Below are 21,191 nucleotides of genomic sequence, written 5' to 3'. Positions count from 1 at the left end.
GCAATTATACTCTGGGCAGCAACTCCGCATCAGTAACTGACAATGTACACTCTGTCCAGAGAAAGAACGTGCAGCTCCTTTACAGATAACAAGGTGTATGCTTCCAAGGGGTCCAGGAGATGTGTCTAGTAGAACATGCTATAGTCTTGAGTTCTGCCCTACCTGTGACATGTTTCTCCTCTGCCCTATATGTGATGTATTTCTCTGTATAAAAGTTTACCTCACTGAATAGTTGGGGCTCTCTGCTTGACAGAGTGCCTTGCTGGCCATGCAATAAAGCGCTTTTAGATCCAGAAGTCTTACCCGTGTCTAGTGTGATCCATTGTCTGGCTAGACAATGAACAAAGAGCGTGTTGGCTCTTGCAACATAACTTAGGCCAAAAGTTTACTTGAGTAATAAACAGGTGCAAGACTGTATAATTCCAGGTCAAAAGTGTACTAAAAGTTTTCAATTAATGAGCAAATTAATGAGCAAAAAATATTGTGTAAGGTATACACATCCAAAAGCTTGATATATAGCTGTCTATAAAAATTTATGTACTCACGTTTAATAGGCAGTTGAGTAAAGAGTTATCTTCTCTAAGGTACAATTCAAAATTGATGTTATCTAGCTTGAAAGGTGTATGTGTAAATCTTTTCTATATGTTCCAATTTTTCAAGAATGTTTAATAACAATGAGATAATTAAGACTGTGAGCCCTAATTTATGGGACAGACAATTTTATTAGTTATGAGGTAATTTCTACAAATGGGGCTGTGGTGACTTAGTGGTTAAGATGCTGAACTGCAGACCGGAAGGTCAGCAGGACAGCAGTTCGAGACCCGAGTGCCACGTGACGGAGTGAGCTCCCATCTTCAGTCCTAGCTCCTGCCAACCTAGCAGTCTGAAAGCAAGAAATTGCAAGTAGATAAATAGGTACCGCCTCGGCGGGAAAGGTAACAGCATTCCGTGCACCTCGGTGTTCAGTCATGCCGGCCACATGACCACGGAAGCATCTTCGGACAGCGCTGGCTCTTCGGCTTAGAAACGGGGATGAGCACCGCACCCTAGAGTCGGACACGACTGGTTGGGGACACCTTTATCTTTTTAATTTCTACACAAAAAAGTATAAATATTAGGTATGTACGAAAGTCACTTACCTTTCGCGGATTATGTTGATGGTGGGGGAGGAGGCGTTCCGTCCCTCCCCCCAGAATCCTTGACGGCGGGGAGGCACTCCGTTCCTCCCCCCCGGAATCCTCTGCGGCTGGCTGTGCTCTGCGGCAGCTCTGCAGAGCAGCCAGCCAGGCCAGAGCCTTCCGCAGCCAGATTTCCGGCCGCGGAGGACTCTGGAGAAAAAAAAAACTGCGTACGCAAATGGCGGTGGCTACGGCCGCCGCCATTTGCGTTCCTTATTTTTGCCGTCTTAATCTACGTAAATATTTACGTAGACTAAGACAGCCCAAAATAAGGAACGCAAATGGCGGCGGCCATAGCCTCCGCCATTTGCGTACGCAGGTTTTTGGTTTTTTTTAAACCCACCCATCCATGATACTCCGGGAGAGTGCGCAGGACAGGAAGGCCTGGCGTGCTATGGTCCATGGGGTCACGAAGAGTCGGACACGACTGAACAACATCCATGATAGGATACATAAAGATTTGCGTAGCCTATCACATCGTGTTTTTTTTTTTAAAAACCCAGCCATGATAGGCTACGTAAATCTTTACGTAGCCTATCATGTTTTTTTTTTTTTAACAAGACTGGAAATGGTGGAGCCGGCTGCTGCTCGGAAGACCAGCCGCCGCTGCCGCCGCCGCTGCAGCCGCCGCCGCCCGGAAGATCCGCCCCAGGTAAGTCTCGTCCCAGGGGGGATCCGCGGGGGGGCGGGGGGGTGGCAGGCCGTTCTGCCACAGAGATCCGTGGCGGAATTCTCTGCCATCCCTAATAAATATGTGATTATTTTAAAATGCGGGAGCTTCTTCTTAGAAGCTCACAAGGCTTGTGTACCTGTTAGCTGAATAGCCTATTCAATATTGAATAGGGAACATGGTACTTAGAATGAAATCTCTCCTTTTTAAGGTATTAAGACTGGAAGTCTAAGAACAAGAAATAATTAAGAAATTCTAGTTCTTCATAAGCTATTAAGATCTCAGAAACTTTAGGAAAGCTCTTTTTAACAGCAGAACTGTTTTTATGTTATTATATGCAAGTTATATTTTGATGTTATGCAACAAGTATATTTCTAATAAAAATAATAATGGATCAAAAAAGACTTCCCTGTACTAATTCTTGTTAGTACAAAACCTGGACTGCAACCCATGAAACAATCTTAGGTGTACACTTTGTTTAGAAGTATTTAATCTACTATTAGGGAGTAAACGAGGAGCTAAAGGTTCCCAAAGTACTGAACTGCAGACAGATAGCTCAAACAACGTCCCTCATCTGTAATAGTATCAGGAACCAATCTACCTGTTCATTAAAAGCACGTGGTACAATGCTCCGGAGATGGTACCACTTCAGAATACAAATGAAGGGTGGGGGGAAGAATGGCATGACTAGATTCACAACTGCTTTCCCAATAGACAGAGGGCTCTGAGATCGGAGCCCTCCATGTATTCTGTTCCCTGCCAGCAAGAGCCAGACAGGGTGGGAGGAGGATGGAGGCAATTTCATCTCTCATTCTTCCTCCTCAAGAAAAAGTCAGGCTGTCTAACTCACTTACTGGCACTGGGCAGGGATAGGCAACAGTGAGGGCGTAGGATCCCATAGATCCTGACCTCTCCTCTCTCTTCCCTGCCCACCAGAATGTCACCTGCTTTTTTTACCTCTACAAGGTCTTCCATGGTCACTGTTGCAACCTTGGAAAGCGGTCACCACAGTGCTTTCTGCGGCAGCTACGAAGGGGTTAATGTTGGATCCCCCCCTACAGTGGTCGTAGCCAGCATGTGAGGGAGACTGGTGGCTGCACCTCCCCCACCTGGTCACTCATGGGCTTACTTGGAGGCAGTGGCAGCACTGTCGTGGGCTGGGAACCTGGTCCATTAAAGTCTGGCCACTGACAGGTAAGCCAGCAAAAGAACAGGTACCTCAATTTCCTTCCGGGCAATTTCCTTTGGCACTTTCAAGTTAGGGTCACCCACAGTGCAATCCTGTGCATGTTTACTCAGAAGAAAGTGTCCCTGTGCTCGGTGGTGCATGGTCTCATAAGCAGGCAGCCCCAGTGAAGCTGATGTGCTGTAGTTTCAAGGCACAGACAAGAAAAGGGAGTAACCCTTCATGCCAGGGATAATTAGCTTCCAGAATTCATTACCACCAGCTTAGATTTATCTAAAAGAGGATTATACAGATTCATGTATAATCTGTATTATTATACATAATACATGTGTCGAGGATAAATCTGTCGAGAGCTATAAACTCTGACAGCAGTGCGCCACGCCTTGGCGTTCAGGGCGTCGGGTGTCAGGGATACACTATGTGAAAGCAACTGTGGAGGGCTGTTAGTATTCTTCCCTTCTTGCAGTCCTTTCTGGGGGATCTATCTGACCGGGCCACTGGTTGCAACAGGTCACTGGTCATCGCTCTGATCCAAAACGGCGATTCTGATTCTCATTAGTAGTTTTTTTTCCTGACCAAAGAGTTTTTGTATTTAATACCATTTTAACCTTGGCAGTGAACTCTGCTCTGTTGCATATGCAGCCTGAAACCATCAGAGATGAGGTGCAGCCTGAAACCATCAGAGATGAGGTGCAGCCTGAAACCATCAGAGATGAGGTGCAGCCTGAAACCATCAGAGATGAGATGCAGCCTGAAACCATCAGAGATGAGGTGCAGCCTGAAACCATCAGAGATGAGATGCAGCCTGAAACCATCAGAGATGAGGTGCAACCTGAAACCATCAGAGCACCAATGGAGGCTAAATTGAACATCTGCTACCTCCTCCCACAGTCTGTCTTAACACTCTGTGACCCAGTTCGCACAACCGCAGCGTGCTTATCAAGCCACGGTGGCTTGTTATACCCACCACACATGCCATCACATGCCAGCCAGATTTCCCTAATTGCCTTGGCTGGTGTGGCTTGTTGTATCTCTGAATTCAGGCAGCGTGGCTTATTTGAGGGGGCAGCAGCCCTCAAATAACCCATGGCTGCTGTTGGGTTATTTGGGGGTTACTCCCCGCCCAAGCCATGCTGCCCAGATTCAGATGACATAGCAAGCTGCACCCAGGGCTGGCCTTAGGGGTGGGCGAGCTGGCAGTCGCCCGGAGTACCAAGCTGAGCTGAGCAGGGCACTGAGCTCAGTGGCCATGTGTTTTGAATGTACTGTCTGCAGTGAGCTAGCGTGGCAGAAAGCAAGTGTTTATAAGCTTTTTTCAAGGTTCTACAGGTTGTTTCGGTACCAAGTACTAACTAATGGTCCAGAAACTTCAGCTGGTCCAAAACAGGGCAGCAAGATTGTTAACACGGACTGGCCAGCGAGCTCATATTATGCCAGTACTTTTTCAGCTGCACTGGCTGCCAGTCCATTTCCGGGCCCGATTCAAAGTGCTGGTATTAACATCTAAAGCCTTTAACGGCTTGGGGCCAGGTTATCTGAAGGATCGCCTCCTCCCATATGTGCCTGCCTGGACCTTGAGATCATCCTCAGCGGCCCTTCTCCATAGTAGGTGGGTGGCTACTAGGAGGAGGGCTTTTTCTGCTGTGGCAACCCAGCTGTGGAATGAGCTTCCTAGTGAAGTTTGCCTGGCACCTACACTGTATTCCTTTCGGTGCCAGGTGAAGACCCTTTTTATTTTCACAGGCATTTTAGCATTTTAGCTTTCTAGACTTTTAGCTTTCCTGTTTTAAATCTGTATTTTAAACTCCTGCACTGCTGCTAGGTTTTATTGTGGTTGTATTGTTATATTGTTTCACATGCCAGAAAGGTTATGCTCAAAATCCTACAAGCTAGGCTTCAACAGTATGTGAACCAAGAACTACCGTAAGTACAAGAGGGGTTTCGAAGAGGCAGAGGAACTAGAGATCAAATCGCCAGCATTCGCTGCATCATGGAGAAAGCAAGAGAATACCAGAAAAATGTCTATTTCTGCTTCATTGACTATGCTAAAGCCTTTGATTGTGTGGATCACAACAAACTGTGGCAAATTCTTCAAGAGATGGGAGTACCAGACCACCTTACCTGTCTCCTGAGAAACCTGTACGAGGGTCAAGAAGCAACAGTAAGAACCGGACATGGAACAACCAATTGGTTCAAAATTGGGAAAGGAGTACGACAAGGATGTATATTGTTGTCCTGCTTATTTAACTTATATGCAGAATACATCATGAGAAACGCCGGGTTGGATGAATCAGAGGTCGGAATTAAGATTGCCAGGAGAATTATCAACAACCTCAGATATGCAGATGATACCACCCTAATGGCAGAAAGCGAAGAGGACCTAAAGAGCCTCTTGTTGAGGGTGAAAGAGGAGAGTGCAAAAGCTGGTTTGAAACTCAACATTAAAAAAACTAAAATCATGGCATCTGGCCCCATCACTTCCTGGCATAGAGAAGGGGAAGGAATGGAAGCAGTGACAGATTTTATTTTCTTGGGCTCCAAGATCACTGCAGACGGTGACTGTAGCCATGAAATTAAAAGACGCTTGCTCCTTGGGAGGAAAGCTATGGCAAACCTAGTCAGCACAGTAAGAAGCAGAGACATCACCTTGCTGACAAAGGTCCGTCTAATCAAAGCTATGGTTTTCCCAGTAGTAATGTATGGCTGTGAGAGCTGTACTCTAAGGAAGGCTGAGCGCCGAAGAATTGATGCTTTCGAACTGTGGTGCTGGAGAAGACTCTTACGAGTCCCCTGGACTGCAGGGAGGTCAAATCAGTCTATCCTAAAGGAAATCAACCCTGAGTGCTCATTGGAAGGACAGATACTGAAGCTGAAGCTCAAATATTTTGGCCACCTAATGCGAAGAGAAAAGTCACTGGAAACGACCCTGATGCTGGGAAAGATGGAAGGCAAAAGGAGAAGGGGATGGCAGAGGATGAGATGGCTAGATAGCATCACCGATGCAATGAATATGAACTTGAGCACGCTCCGGGAGAGAGTGCAGGACAGGAAGGCCTGGCGTGCTATGGTCCATGGGGTCATGAAGAGTCGGACATGACTGAATGACTGAACAACAACAACAACAACAATTGTGTCTCAAATAACCCCATTGTGATAGACCCACTCTCTAATCAGAAAGCCACCTTACAACACTGGGGAAGATAGGAAATAGTGGTAGGAAAGCAATATTTTAAGGAAAGCCTGTAAGGGAAAAACTGGAGGCTAACATTTCAGGGTTCCTCGCATTGGATACCTAGATACACTTACTTTAAACAGCCTCAGCTTAGCCCTGATGTTGTAGGTGAGGTTCCTCTAGGGATGTTAGAGAATTCCACCATGGATCCCAGGGGGGCCAATTTCCAGTGAATTCGGCCCCCCAGAATCCGTGGCGGAACAGAGCCCCCCGCCCCACCACTCCACGAAAGCCCCGCAAAACGGAGCCTACCTGGCTGCGGCTGGGGCTCCAGCGGCGGCTCCAGCCGCTGCCGGACTGTTGCAGCCGCAAATGGCGGCCATCATAGCGGCCACCATTTGCATCCCTACACCGGCCCATGATAGGCTACGTAAATATTTACGTAGCCTATCACGGCTAAGGCAGGGACACAAATGGCGTCCCCTACGCCATTTGCGTTCCCGCTTTAGCCGTGATAGGCTACGTAGATATTTACATAGCCTATCATGGCTAAAGCGGGAACGCAAATGGTCTAGGGGACGCCATTTGCGTCCCTGCCTTAGCCATGATAGGCTATGTAAATATTTACGTAGCCTATCATGGGCTGGCGTAGGGATGCAAATGGTGGCCGCTACGATGGCCGCCATTTGCGGCTGCAACAGTCCGGCAGCGGCCTATCACGGGCTTGCGTAGGGACGCAAATGGCGTCCCCTACACAGGACGCCATTTGCATCCGCAGCACCCTGGCAGCAGCTGAAGGCCCTGCTGCGGGTTGGCCCGGCCGGCGGCTCCGTGGCCTGGCCGTGGAGCGGAGCCGGCCGGGCAGGATCCCGGAGGGGAGGAACAGATTGCCTCCCCCCCCTGTTGAGGATTCTGGGGGGAGGAACGGATCGCCTCCCCCACCTGCGGAACCCGGCAGAGCCAGGTAAGCGGGGTGTCGTACACCCCTAGGTTCCTTTGGGGACTGAGATAGAGTGTTCACGCTCACTCGGATTTACTTAGATTCTAAAAATAAGGACTAAAGCAATGACATAAGCTAAATGCATTTATTAAAGAAAGATAAAGAAAGCTTAACAAACCCTCAGCCAAGCAATGCTCAGACATACTCACAGATCCTGCAGCTGTATGCCTACCACTCACACCTGTACTTTACCAGAAAGGATAATAGGACTCTCTCCTTCTCCAAGCGTGACCAGGGAGTCACTGAGGTCTAAGTGATAGGCTCAGAGTAACATCTTAGGTTCAGGGTTAAAGAAGAAAGACAGACCCAGATCTCTTCCATGTATCAACTTAAATACCCTCCCAAACTGGTAACCTCCTTTCTAGTATATATTCTGAAATCCTTACATCTGTTGGTTTATGTAACATTTTAGGTCATCCTATTCCAAGGAAGTCCAAGCTTTTGTCCCCCAAATCAACTCCCTCCTTGACATAAGGTGTCTACTTCTTTCTGAGCTGTACTTCTCCTTTTAGGTGGTCAACAGTGCCTTTTTTCTTCCCTTTATTTCCAGACAAGGGAATCCCAAACCACATGTTCTTTTCTGTGACCCCTTACCTATTACCCAGTTCCTTTATCAAGTTGGAAGTTATCCAGATATCTCTTATCAGTTTATATATGGCATGTAGCAAGCTTTTAATACAATGGATCTTGCTCTGCTACTTGCCCCATTACCCCATTAGTGTTAACCCCCTATAAGCACCATCTCTTACCCCTTAAACTGTAAACTCCCCATACCCCATATTGTATCTAAATGTAAATTGCAAGGCCCAAGAAAAACCTTACAAGTCTGTCCGGCATTACTGATCTGAACTCGATAAGTGTCTGAGAAACACTTCCTTATACCACAGTTCAAAAGCCACCTTTAAAACTGAAACAGCAGGAGAATAGAGAATTGCCTGCAGCTGTAGCATAATAGAGATGTGCAAACAGCAGGAGCCCTGGAGCCAGTCGCTACAACTCTACAAAGTAAAGATGCATATGATTAAAGCATTGCATAACCTGTATCTTGGAGCTTCTGGGATTGCTTCCAAAATAAAACATTAATCCCCTATTTGGCTGACAACTTTTAATGAATTGAATATTGCATTAAAACATAGTAATGGCAAATAATAGCTACATCATTCATAAACTCTGAGCCTATGCCAAGAATTCCTAGACATACAACACTTTCTAATGCCATAATCCCTGGGATCAATCTATGTTGCAACTACTGCAGAGGAGGGAATTTGCATCAAAATCTCCTGAAAATGGGAGCTCTTTGAAGACAGAGTTTCTGGCCTAGGGAAGTTGGCATTAGTTAGCTTTTTTGGTGTCACTCCCCAAAATGCAGCACTTGTAAGGCAGCATGCTTTGAAGATCAGGTTTTTCTACCGCTACTCTCCACTAAAACTGTTGAGACTTGACCCAGTAGACAAACTTCACTGTAACTCTTACTCCATTCCAACCCAAGATTGCTGATGTTGACCAGTTTGAACCACAGAGGGTTGGTTTCTTTTTCCTCCTCCTCTGAAGACTGGAAGCAAGCAGAATATACTGGGTTTGCTTGTTTCCTCCATTCTCAGTCAGTTCATCTTATATCAATGAATCATGGTAAGCTGGAGGTGGCCAAACATGAGATGGCAAGATTGAACATCGACATCTTGGGAATCAGCGAACTAAAATGGACAAGCATGGGCGAATTTAATTCAGGTGACCATTATATCTACTACTGTGGGCAAGAATCCCTTAGAAGAAATGGAGTAGCAGTTGTAGTCAACAAAAGGGTGGGAAAAGCAGTACTGGGGTACAATCTCAAAAACGATAGAATGATCTCAGTACGAATCCAAGGCAAACCATTCAACATCACAGCAATTCAAGTCTATGCCCCAACCCCTGATGCCGAAGAAGCTGAGGTTGATCGGTTCTATGAAGACCTACAACACCTTCTAGAACTAACACCAACAAAAGATGTCCTTTCATCATAGGGGATTGGAATGCTAAAGTAGGAAGTCAAGAAATCACCGGGATAACAGGCAAGCATGGCCTTGGTGTACAAAATGAAGCAGGACAAAGGCTAATAGAGTTTTGCCAAGAGAACACGCTGATCATAGCAAACACTCTTTTCCAACAGCACAAGAGACGACTCTACAAATGGACATCACCAGATGGTCAGTATCGAAATCAGACTGATTATGTACTTGGCAGCCAAAGATGGAGAAGCTATATACAGTCAGTAAAAACAAGACCTGAAGCTGACTGTGGCTCAGATCATGAGCTTCTTGTTGCAAAATTTCAGCTTAAATTGAAGAACATAGGGAAAACCACTAAACCATTCAGGTATGCCCTAAATCATATCCCTTATGAATATACAGTGGAAGTCAGGAATAGATTTCAGGGATTTGACCTGATAGACAAGAGTGCCTGAGGAACTATGGACGGAGATCCGTAACATTGTTCAGGAGGCAGCAACGAAATCCATCCCAAAGAAAAAGAAATTTAAGAAAGCAAAGTGGCTGTCTGATGAGGCTTTACAAGTAGCTGAGGAAAGAAGGGAAGCGAAAAGCAAGGAAGAAAGGGGAAGATATATCCAACTGAATGCAGAGTTCCAGAGAATAGCAAGGAGAGACAAGAAGGCCTTCTTAAATGAACAATGCAAAGAAATCGAGGAAAACAACAGAATGGGAAAGACTAGAGATCTCTTCAAGAAAATCGGAGATATCAAGGGAACATTTTGTGCAAAGACGGGCATGATAAAGGACAAAGAAGGCAGGGACCCAACAGAAGCAGATGAGATTAAGAAAAGGTGGCAAGAATACACAGAAGAACTATACAGGAAAGATCTTAATGTCCCTGATAGCCATGATAGTGTGGTCACTGAACTTGAGCCGGACATCCTCGAGAGTGAAGTCAAGTGGGCCTTAGGAAGCAAAGCTAGTGGAGATGACAGTATTCCAGCTGAGCTATTTAAGATTCTAAAAGATGATGCTGTTAAAGTGCTGCACTCAATATGCCAACAAATTTGGAACACTCAACAATGGCCACAAGACTGGAAAAGGTCAGTTTACGTTCCGATTCCAAAGACGGGCAATGCCAAAGGGTGTTCAAACTACCGCACAATTGCACTCATTTCACATGCCAGCAAGGTGATGCTCAAAATCCTACAAGCTAGGCTTCAGCAGTATGTGAACCGAGAACTACTGGAAGTACAGGCTGGTTTCCAAAGAGGCAGAGGAGAACATTCGCCAACATTTGCTGGATCATGGAGAAAGCAAGAGAATTCCAGAAAAACGTCTATTTCTGCTTCATTGACTACGCTAAAGCCTTTGATTGTGTGGATCACAACAAACTGTGGCAAATTCTTAAAGAGATGGGAGTACCAGACCACCTTACCTATCTCCTGAGAAACCTGTACAAGGGTCAAGAAGCAACAGTAAGAACTGGGCATGGAACAACAGATTGGTTCAAAATTGGGAAAGGAGTATGACAAGGCTGTATATTGTCGCCTTGCTTATTTAATTTACAACAAATGGGTTCTTCCAATTTTGCAACAACAAAAAGGAGACACAAGTCACAGAAAGAAAAAAGGTTGAACAAGCCACTCAGATCAGTTCATCATGTGCATAATCTACAGCAACGGTTTTCAGAACCTTCGCTCTAATTCTGTTAGCAGCCACTGTGAATAAGGCTACTTGAGTAGTTAAAGAAGGATCCACATCTACAAGTAGTTTACACATCTGGTTAACCAAAGTTCTGTCAGGCATCCCTCCCAGCAAAGGTGCAAGAAATCTTTCCCTCCAAGTGGTATACTGCTCATATGTGTGTGTGTGTGTGTGTGTATGAATAATGTCCTCTATTTGTGGAGGCTCACATATACAAAGGCGTTGAAATACGGAAAGATTTCTATACCCCTATCCAGATATGCAGAAATAATATTCTGGAAGCATAATTCTAGCTCCGAGTGAGTCAAGGAATTAAGATAATTAGAGGAAAAATCACTTGTAAAGCTAGTACCACCTGCTAAATCCTGTTTGTTTAATGGAGTCCAAATCTTTATTAGCATCCTTGGAATATAACCCATCTTTAATTTTAACCTTAAACTCTCTTAGATGAAAGGGAGCTGATGAAAGAGAAAAATGGACCAATTTTCAAAAAAAGAAGTCCAACTGCCCGGTTCTTCTTTTGTTTTAACTAACGAAGTTCAGCCAGTTGGTAGTCAGGCATATTGATCAATCTTTTTAGAGAAAAGAAAATGGGCTTGTTCACTCTGGCAGACATCGCTGGTAGCCCCACTTCAGCATGAAGAAGAACAGCTGTAGTGCTAGGAGGAAGGGTTAGGATGCCTCTTAGAAATTTATTCTGTGTAACCTCCAGATGGTCTGGTTTACCCAGCCCCCCAATTTCTGCACCATACAGAATTTGTGCTAAAATCTTCTGCTCAAATATTTTCAGTGCTGGGTATACCAGCTGGTCTCCCTCAGTTTTGAAAAAGGTATACAAGCTTTTGCCATTCTAGAAGCAGCCAAGATAACATGTTAATCTGTTTATGTATCTTCCAGAGCAGAGCCTCTGAGGAATGTATACCCAAATACTGTAAGATGAGCAGTGTGCAATACAAAGATTATTCAGAAACCAATAATATATTTGGGGTCTTTTAGCAAGCACCATTATTTTAGTTTTATCATAATTGATTTTAATAAATTCAATTCTATAAATGTTCCAGGCTTTTTCAATAATCTGTGCATCCCTGTCTGTGTAAGGGATAACAAGGCCTTATCATCTGCATATAAAAGGATAGAGATCTTACACTGTCCTATTGACGGAGGCAGCGGGGAGGAGAGAAAAGAGATTTCATCCACAACTTTATTACTGTAGACATTTGTAGTGAGTTGGTTAATAAGCAAAAAGTGGATTTCACAGAGTTCTTAGATGCTAATAGTAGACCTGTGTAATTTAGCTTAACCAGCAGTTCTATGTTTAAGTAAGCAGGCCTTTCACACCAGGCTCTAACTGGTATTACATATGCCTTGTTACCTCACCCTTTCTCAAGAGAGTGGTGCCTAATTTCTCCCATGAGCTGGAAGGCTTCCACTCCCCCACTCTGTCTCTGTCTCTGTCTCTGGAAAGGGGGTTTGTTTCCCAGGCTCAGATGCTTTGAATATCTAAAGGGGAAGGAAGCCCACACTCCCTTCTCCTCAGTGTTTGTGCACTGAGGGAGATAGGTGTTGCCTGTAAGTTCATGAGCAGAACAGTGTATAAGATCCAGTCCACAGGCTTCATGCTTTGTTCTCACTTCAAGGGGAAATATGCATTACCACTCTGGAGAACTTGGCCCCAGGATTAGCTTCTCAATCTGTCTTGGGGACTGAGAAATATCAGCTTGTGACAAGGGTGCCTGCTTTGTCAACTGAGGGGAGATGTGAACTTTCTTTGTGTGTATATATTCTACATCCATTTTCTATCAATAAACTGTCATCTTTTTGCACAAATGTCTTCATTTCATCTTGCTAATCAAAAGAATCTATTGTTGACAGGGCTCTGACAGAAGTGTTGGACTGGGAGCTGGGAGATCCGGGTTCTAGTCCCCACTCGGCCATGGAAGCTCACTGGGTGACTTTGGGCCAGTTACACATTGGGCCAGTTACACTTTGGGCCCAACCTACCTCACAGGGTTGTTGTGAGGATAAAATGGAGAGGAGGAGGAGGATAATGCAAGCCACCTTGGGTTCCTTGCAAGAGGAAAAAAGGCGGGATATAAATGCAATAATAAATAAAACCAATACATAGTTGAATAAACATGTGCTAAACAAACACCCCTGCCTTACCCCTCTGAGAGTTGTGATCTTTTCTGTCAAAGTGCCCAGAGAGTCTGTGCACACCTGCATACTTGCATGGGTATAAAGTCCTTGAATTAAAATGAGGTCTCCTATCAATATTTGTGACCTGTAATTTATTCCATAGTCTGGCCTTGTTTACCAAATTGAATGCTGATGAAAGATCAACAAAAGCAGCAAACATAGATTTCAAGCATCCATAGACTGACTTCTGAATTAGATACTCCAAAACAGAACACTGTAGTACTGAATCCCTTCCTAAAACCAGCTTGTTCAAAATGGATTATCTGATTATTTTCTGCCCAGTCTAATAATCTATTTAGTAAGAATCTAGCATAAGGTTTAGAAACAATATATAATCAGCGAATAGGTCTATAAGTACTGCGGTTTGTTTTGTCACCTATTTTGAAAATGGGGAATATAATCCTGTTTTTCCATCCCTGAGGCATCCAACCTGAAACATTAATAAAAGAGAACAGGCTTGCTAGATTTGGTGCCTACCAGTGTGAATTTGCTTTGAATAATTCTGGCAGGAACATATCCTCACCTGGGGCTTTCCCACCAGTCAGCCGAGAAATTAGATTTTTGATTTCTTCAGCTCTTACAGGAGCCCATTCTGGAATATCTTTCAAATTCTTTAACTTCTCTACACAAGGCCTCTCTTCTTCTGACTCATCAGAAATGGCTTGAAAATGATCAATCCATGTGTAATCTGAGATAATTTGTTGTTCCCTGAGACCTCATCAACCCATCTCTCAAAACCTGTGTTCCTTTTTTTCTGGAGACAAGCCAATCCCAGATCTTGCCATAGATACTTAGAATATTCCAACTTCTTTGTTTTTAGAACATTTTTATATAGATACTGTTTCTCAGCAAAAGCCAAAACTGCTTGTTTGGTTTTGGAATATCTTGACTTCCTTTTAGACCTAACTTGTTCTTTCCTCGCTTTCCTGCAACTCATGATCAAACTAGAAGGCTTCAGAAATATAGCGGTTTCTAGGTTTGAAGATTTTTACATCTTTTTTAATCAGATGAGGCTTCAAGCTATTTATAATGTTAAAGTATGCATTCCTAATGTCTCCATTGTTATTTTAAAAGTTTGCTTTAAACTGAATCACATGTGGATTATTTAGAAGTAGATGGATTTTTTGTTCCAAAAACTCAGACGTTTGAGTTTCTTCTATCCCATACTCAAGTCATCCAAGAAGATGCCCTACTCTTGGTGGGGTTTATTCCACACTTTATTTGCTAGAAACAAGATTAATGGCAAGTGATCGCTCCCAGCTCGCTCAATTTGAAACTTTGCCACATGGGGCAATAATGTGGTAGACATTAAAAATAGTCTCCACCTCTAGAGCTCAAAAATGTAAAGTATCCATTAGATTTATTAAGATAACTTCCATGTACACCCATTCACTGTTTTTTATAGGGAATCTTCAGTAGTTCCCTGGCCACTAGAATTTAAGGTCTCATCTAGCGAGCAATGGCCCAGAGTAAAACTGTCCTCCATATAGGTGGAAATTTGACTGCCCTCATATTTCAATCCTATACCTATACAAGCATTAAAATCTCCACATCTAAGAAGATCAGTACCAGGGTAGCTTAATAAGATAGTTTCTAGAAGCCAGTCCAGAATATTCCATAAAGATAGCTCTGCTGGAGGAATGTAAACATTAATACAAATAATCCTTCTACCCTTCCCATTGTGGGTCATCAAAGTCTAGATGTATTGACTATTTATTAATCTTCCACTATAGCCTTCAAACTGAGAGAGATCAGAAATATCAAACCACCCCTGCCTCTCCCCATTTTTGAATTTTAATGGCTGATTTACCATACATGATAAATCCTGGAAGGTATAAATTGGTATTCACTAAACACCATATTTCTTGTAGACAAATTGTGTCTTAACCATTTCAGAATTTTTTAAAAAAATCATCCACCAGTTTGTTTGCCCACCCTGCAATATTCCATGATAGCAAAAAAACAAACACAACCTGTTGACTTCTTCTTCTCCATTCACTTCTGTTCCTTCCCACTATTCTTTTCCAAATCAAGAGGTAGTTCCATAATCCTACGTTGATCTAGAAATTGGGATTCTACCAGCAAGGAAGCTTACCTTACCATTAGTTCCTATTTTATCACTATCAAGGGCATGACCTCTTGGTTGAATTGTGGGAATGGTATGCTTACCCCAATTATTCCTCTCCTTGGTAGCATGGTTCTTACAGAAAAATACCTCTCCTCCTTTCTTTGACTGGTATGTTATTTGGACATGTAACAAATTTAGGGACCTTACCCACTAACTCCATATTGTGTAGACGAGGAATTGAAAGCACCGTTCTGAAAAGTTGTACCTTTTACAGACTTCTTGTCTCTCTGACAAAATTTGAGGTGAAACTCTGACTATTTTAAAGGAAATTTCACTATCTTTGAACGTATACAGCAGATTCCCAAAAAGTTGACAACACACTTGACTAGTGAATGTCAGTTTAACTATACCTTTATGATTTTTTGAGCCACTGGAATACAGACAAGAGAATTTTAGATCACCTTAGTCTTCCCAGTAGAGATGTCACAGGAGTCAGGGAAGGGGGAGGAGTCCAGAAGGCTCCCCCCAGCTTGGCCTCCCCGACACCAGTCCATGGACCTCTGTGCTTGCCTGACTTGACAGAAGCCTAGCTGGGCAAGTGTGGCGGTCCCTGCTCGTCAGCCAACCCACCATAAATGGCCCATTTACGCCTCTAATGTTGCGCAAATGGCCCCTTTATTGCTGCCATTTACACAACATTACATTTGTGAAAAAACCCAAGCTGCCATTTTTTCACAAAATGGCAACTCGGTGAGGAATCGGGTGGCTGTGTGTTGGCTTGTGCAGTGAACAGGGCCGGCTGGCCAGGGTTTGAGGAGTGGCACACAGTGTGGATGGAGGTGAGTCTGCCCATCCCTACTTCCCAATCATTTCCAATTTTGGCTAATTGGTCCTTCAAAACCTCTTGAACTTTCCTCCAAATGCCATTTGAACTTTTAAGAGACCAGTTATAAAGAGAAATGCAAAATTCACTACCTGAGAAAGAGCTAGCTACATTTCCCATTGCCTCTGCAACAGAAGGATGGGTTCTCCAATTAGATCCTCCTTCCATTCATCTATAACTAACTCTGAGTGTGCAGATGATAAATTAAAATCAGAGAAATCATATACTGGGCCAGTATCCTCAGTTAGAGGGCCCCGGGTTTCTTCAGCATGTTCCTCCCAGTCCAGAAAACAAATCTCTTAATTGTGTCCCATTGGCCTGAGGTTTGTTTATAGAACCATTGCCAGTATGGTCCTCCTCACAACCTGAGTGGTTTTTGCTATTTATTGTACCACCAAGGTGCTGTTTGAAGGAACTGTTACCAGGATGCTACCAGTATCCCTGTTTCAGTTAATACGGTTATCACTTGCATATTAGTGATAGTCCTTTAGTCCTGAAAGCTCCTGTCTTATGCAATCCAAGTTTTTTTTAAGAAACTTTCATATACTATGAGAAACTTTCATATACTTCTTACTTATGTATAAGAAAACATTGATCTCCTATATGTTCATGAACTGTTGTAGTAATTTCATGCCCGTCAGCTACGGAGCCATTTTCATTTGTATTATTCAGCAGCTCATTATTAATATAGGGCTATCATTATTAATATAGGGCTCCACACATAGCAGTTATACCATTATCATACCGTTATCATAACTATTGCTGCCCATTGGTGTCATGTGTACCAATAGTTATGATAATGGTATGATAATGGTATAACTGCTGTGTGTAGATTCAGCCTTGGTCTCTAAAGTATGAGTCTCTCTGGGGACATAAGTGTTAACCCGCTACTAAAATATTTTGAGTCTAGTTGCCAATCATCCTCTAAACCCACATAGCCTGGATTTACTGCTCTCCCTCCTCTTCCAGAGTATGCATTGGCTAAGTAATTCAAACACTCTGGCATACATAAGTCTATAACAGTTACCTTCTTACTCAAGGAGGAATTACTTTTGACATAATTTTCATCTGATTCCATAGGAAAACAGTATTTTAACATAGATTTCTGTGCCAGAAAGGAAGAAGATTCTTTCCTGGTATTATGGATTTCTCTGCCCTTGTTAATACTATGCTTTCAGTTAGATTAACCAGTCTCTTAAACCATATTTTTAGAAGTGACAACTAGACCCAACTTAGATAAAAGATTGAGAAGACTAAAAGATGCTCTAAAAGCAAATATTAAAATACTTAAGCAAACACAAAACAAGGATCCAATATATATTAACCAGAATCCAACTAACCAGAATCCAACAATACTTAGGGGCAATCCTATGAGGATAGGCGGCCGCCTCCTAAGTCAGAGGCGGCCACCTATCCAACGCAGGACAGGTGAAGCGCAGAGGGGATCGTCCCCTCCCCGCTTCAGCCACCCTGCATTTGCGGCTAGACGGTTGTCTAGCCGTGGGAAGGCGGAGCGGGGGAAGTGGCTGCTGGACGACACATAGGGTGTGTTGTACTGGCATTTCTGCCTTCCCCGCCCCAGAACGCCCCCTGGAACAGCCCATTTTTGCCGCTCTATGCTCTTCTTCCAAGCGCGGAGTGTGGGGCCATTCGGAGCTGCATGTGAGGCAGCACGGGAGGGGGGGAAGGTCAGTTCCCGGAAACCGATGTATCCTATGGCCTTCTAGTCACTGACGAGTGGCCATAGGATTGCTCCCTTAGTTATATCCTCAAATTTAACCTAACAGCTAAGTGTTTCACTGCCTGTACTCTTATCAGATAGTCATAAGCCTGCAGTACTAAAACAAGAATTCTTGTCCTTTGGCAGCTGTGGCTCTTTGCGTCTGTGCCTGCACACCACTCCACCACTTCTGCTCTACTCACAAGATGGCAGCTCCTATTTAATGGCTTCTTGCCCATGGCAGAAAGCCCCAGGCTAAGAGTCCTTTTGCTCTCACCCTTTGGCTCATGCCTCCAGCAAGCTGGAAGCTTAAATACCTGTATAGAACACTGGCACAAACACTCTCAAGGCTCAGCCAATGAAACCCACCTTTTCTGCAACAGCCGTCCCTACTGAGATTTTCAAATGCAATAAGGTCACTTCTGCTGCAGGGAACTTGAACTTGGCCTGGAAAGTGCATGTGCATGCGTGCATGCATGCGTGTGTGCGTATCATAGAATCATAGAATAGTAAGGTTGGAAGGGGCCTACAAGGCCATCAAGTCCAACCCCCAATATGTGTGTGTGTATCTGTGTATATACACACACACACACAAGCAGGACATAGGTGCAAATTAATTTCAATACCATAATGTAGCATGTAACTTTTCATTATTATTTTGATCCACTGGGAAAGCCTGTGTTAAAGAGATTAGTTTTAAGAAGACATCTGAACATTTGAATTGTGGGGGCCTGTCTAATGTCAATTGATAAAGGCTATGTTCAGACAACACAATATCCCACAGTTCAACAAACAATTCACACTCAACTACTGAATCTGGGTTAGCATGCTGTGTGAACAGCCTCAATGACAATGTTTATTGTAAATATCTATGCCATTCTTTTCCCCTTCATCAACTTTCTGCCTAGACTTGCTCAGATGAGCTCTGACCTACCTGTCCCCTCTATCAGAATGTGAGGCAGATCTATCTAAATGAAGGGAAGCCCAAACCCATTCTACCCAAAATGCTTTGAAATTCATCCACCCACCCCAAAGGAGCCAAATCCTCTTCAGGGAGAGCAGACTGAAGTGTCGCACCCCCATGCTCCTGGGACTGCACAGCTGTGCGTTGAAGTATAATGGCAAAAAAAGAGGGCATGGTGGAGTCTAATAGAATCATAGTAGGGTTGGAAGGGGCCTACAAGGCCATCGAGTCCAACCCCCTGCTCAATGCAGGAATCCAAGTCAAAGCATCCCTGACAGGTGGCTGTCCAGCCTCGTCTTGAAGGCCTCCAGGGTGGGAGAGCCCACCACCTCCCTAGGGAATCGGTTCCATTGTCATATTGCTCTGACAGTCAGGAAATTTTTCCTGATGTTCAGCCGGAATCTGGCTTCCTGTAACTTGAGCCCATGATTCCGTGTCCTGCACTCTGGGGTGATCGAGAAGAGATCCTGGCCTTCCTCTCTGTGACAACCTTTCAAGTACTTGAAGAGTGCTATCATCATATCTCCTCTCAGTCTTCTCTTCTCCAGGATAAACATGCCCACTTCTTTCAGTCTCTCTTCATAGGGCTTTGTTTCCAGTCCCCTGATCATCTTTGTTGCCCTCCTCTGAACCCTCTCCAGTTTGTCTGCATCCTTCTTAAAGTGTGGTGCCCAGAACTGGACACAGTACTCAAGATGAGGCCTAAGCAGTGCTGAGTAGAGGGGAACTAGTACTTCCTGGGATTTGGAAGCTATGCTTCTATTAATGCAGCCCAAAATAGCATTTGCCTTTTTTGCAGCCACATCATATTGTTGCCTCATATTCAGCTTGTGATCGACAACAATTCCAAGATCCTTCTCGCTTGTAGTGTGGTTGAGCCACGTATCCCCCATCTTGTAACTGTGCATTTGGTTTCTTTTTCCTAGGTGCAGAACTTGGCATTTATCCCTATCAAATGTCATTCTGTTGTTTTCTGCCCAGCGCTCCAGTCTATCCAGATCACTTTGAATTTTGTTTCTGTCTTCCAAATTATTAGCTATCCCGCCCAATTTTGTGTCACCTGCAAATCTGATCAGCATTCCCTGCACCTCCCCCTCCAAGTCATTAATAAAAATGTTGAAGAGCACTGGGCCCAGGACTGAGCCCTGCGGTACCCCACTCGTTACCTCTCCCCAGTTTGAGAAGGTCCCATTGAGAAGCACTCTTGGAGTCCGATTCTGTAGCCAACGGTGGATCCGCCTGATAGTTCTTTCATCTAGCCCACTAGTCTGTTAGAGAAGCCCACAGTAAATCGCGAGTGTATCCCAGCAGAAGCTAATTCGAAGCTGAAATGCTGCGCAGTTGCGAGGCGTGAAGGGTGAAAGCAGTGCCATGTACACGGCCCCTGGACGCCTGAGCCATCCCTGAGGGGACTGAAACCTTTGTGCTTGGCCATTTGCCTGCTTACTTGGATTGCCTGTTGGAGTCACCCCTGCATTTCCCCAGCATAGAATCTGACCCAGCTCGAGTAGGCCATCAGTCCTTTTTCTTGCCCCTTTCAAAGAATGCTGACCTTGCTCTTTTTTCCTTTCCCAAACTTGGCTCATCACTGGACCCCTGAATCCAGACTCTCTCAGTTCCTTTCCCCTCTTTCAGTGCACACAAACAATGCCCAGTCACCGCAGCAGCTCCTTGACAAAAGCCCTCAAAGCTCCCCTCCCGTGCTGCTTTGTCTCACCTCTGTTCAAGAGAATGCTGCTGCTGCTGCTTCTGTTCCTTTTCCCGCAGACACGCTTGCTTTGCTCCAAATCTGCTTAAAACTATCGGTACGTTTGGAATCTTGTCAGGATACACAATCAATCCGTCAAAATCAGATCTTATGCCCCTTGGAAACGCCCCCACCCTGCTGCCTATTTTCCAAATGGCAATTTAACAGGTGCCTGGATGGCATCACCATCCTCGGGACATCACAAAAACGGTTATATTGAATCTTGAGTCTTTGCTAATGGAAATTTCTTTGGATTTGGACAGATGGCTAAGCTTACTTTTAGCGTGTGTGGGAAGATTAACACCCTGAAAATGAACATATTACCCTGTATAATCGATGTACTCCAAGGCATGCCCCTGTTTATCCCTAAGCTATATTTCCAGAAATTTAATATCTTATTCCAGAAGTTTATTTTGGGGATGTCCCCACCACGGTTTCCCCTCAAAAGACTAGAACTCCCACTTACAAATGGTATTTTCTTCTTTTTTTTTAGTTTTCCTGACCTAGATCCTTATCAGGAAGCATACCCTTTCACCAATGTATTAGAATGGTGCACCATTTCTTCTTCACAATCACACCCATGGGTGACCTTGGAATCCACTTATATTTCACCTCCCTCCCAATGGCCAGCATTGAGTTCTACTCACAGAAATACAAGAGGAATCATTCCACCCCCAATCTCGGCATGCAGGGAGGAGTGACGTACGGTGCCCCATCAGGTTAGTTTTGA

Source organism: Heloderma suspectum, chromosome 3, assembly GCF_057233095.1.
Source record: "Heloderma suspectum isolate Gila_16-S chromosome 3, 16-S_ref, whole genome shotgun sequence".
Lineage (NCBI taxonomy): Eukaryota > Metazoa > Chordata > Lepidosauria > Squamata > Helodermatidae > Heloderma > Heloderma suspectum.
Note: the sequence above shows the minus strand (reverse complement) of the source record.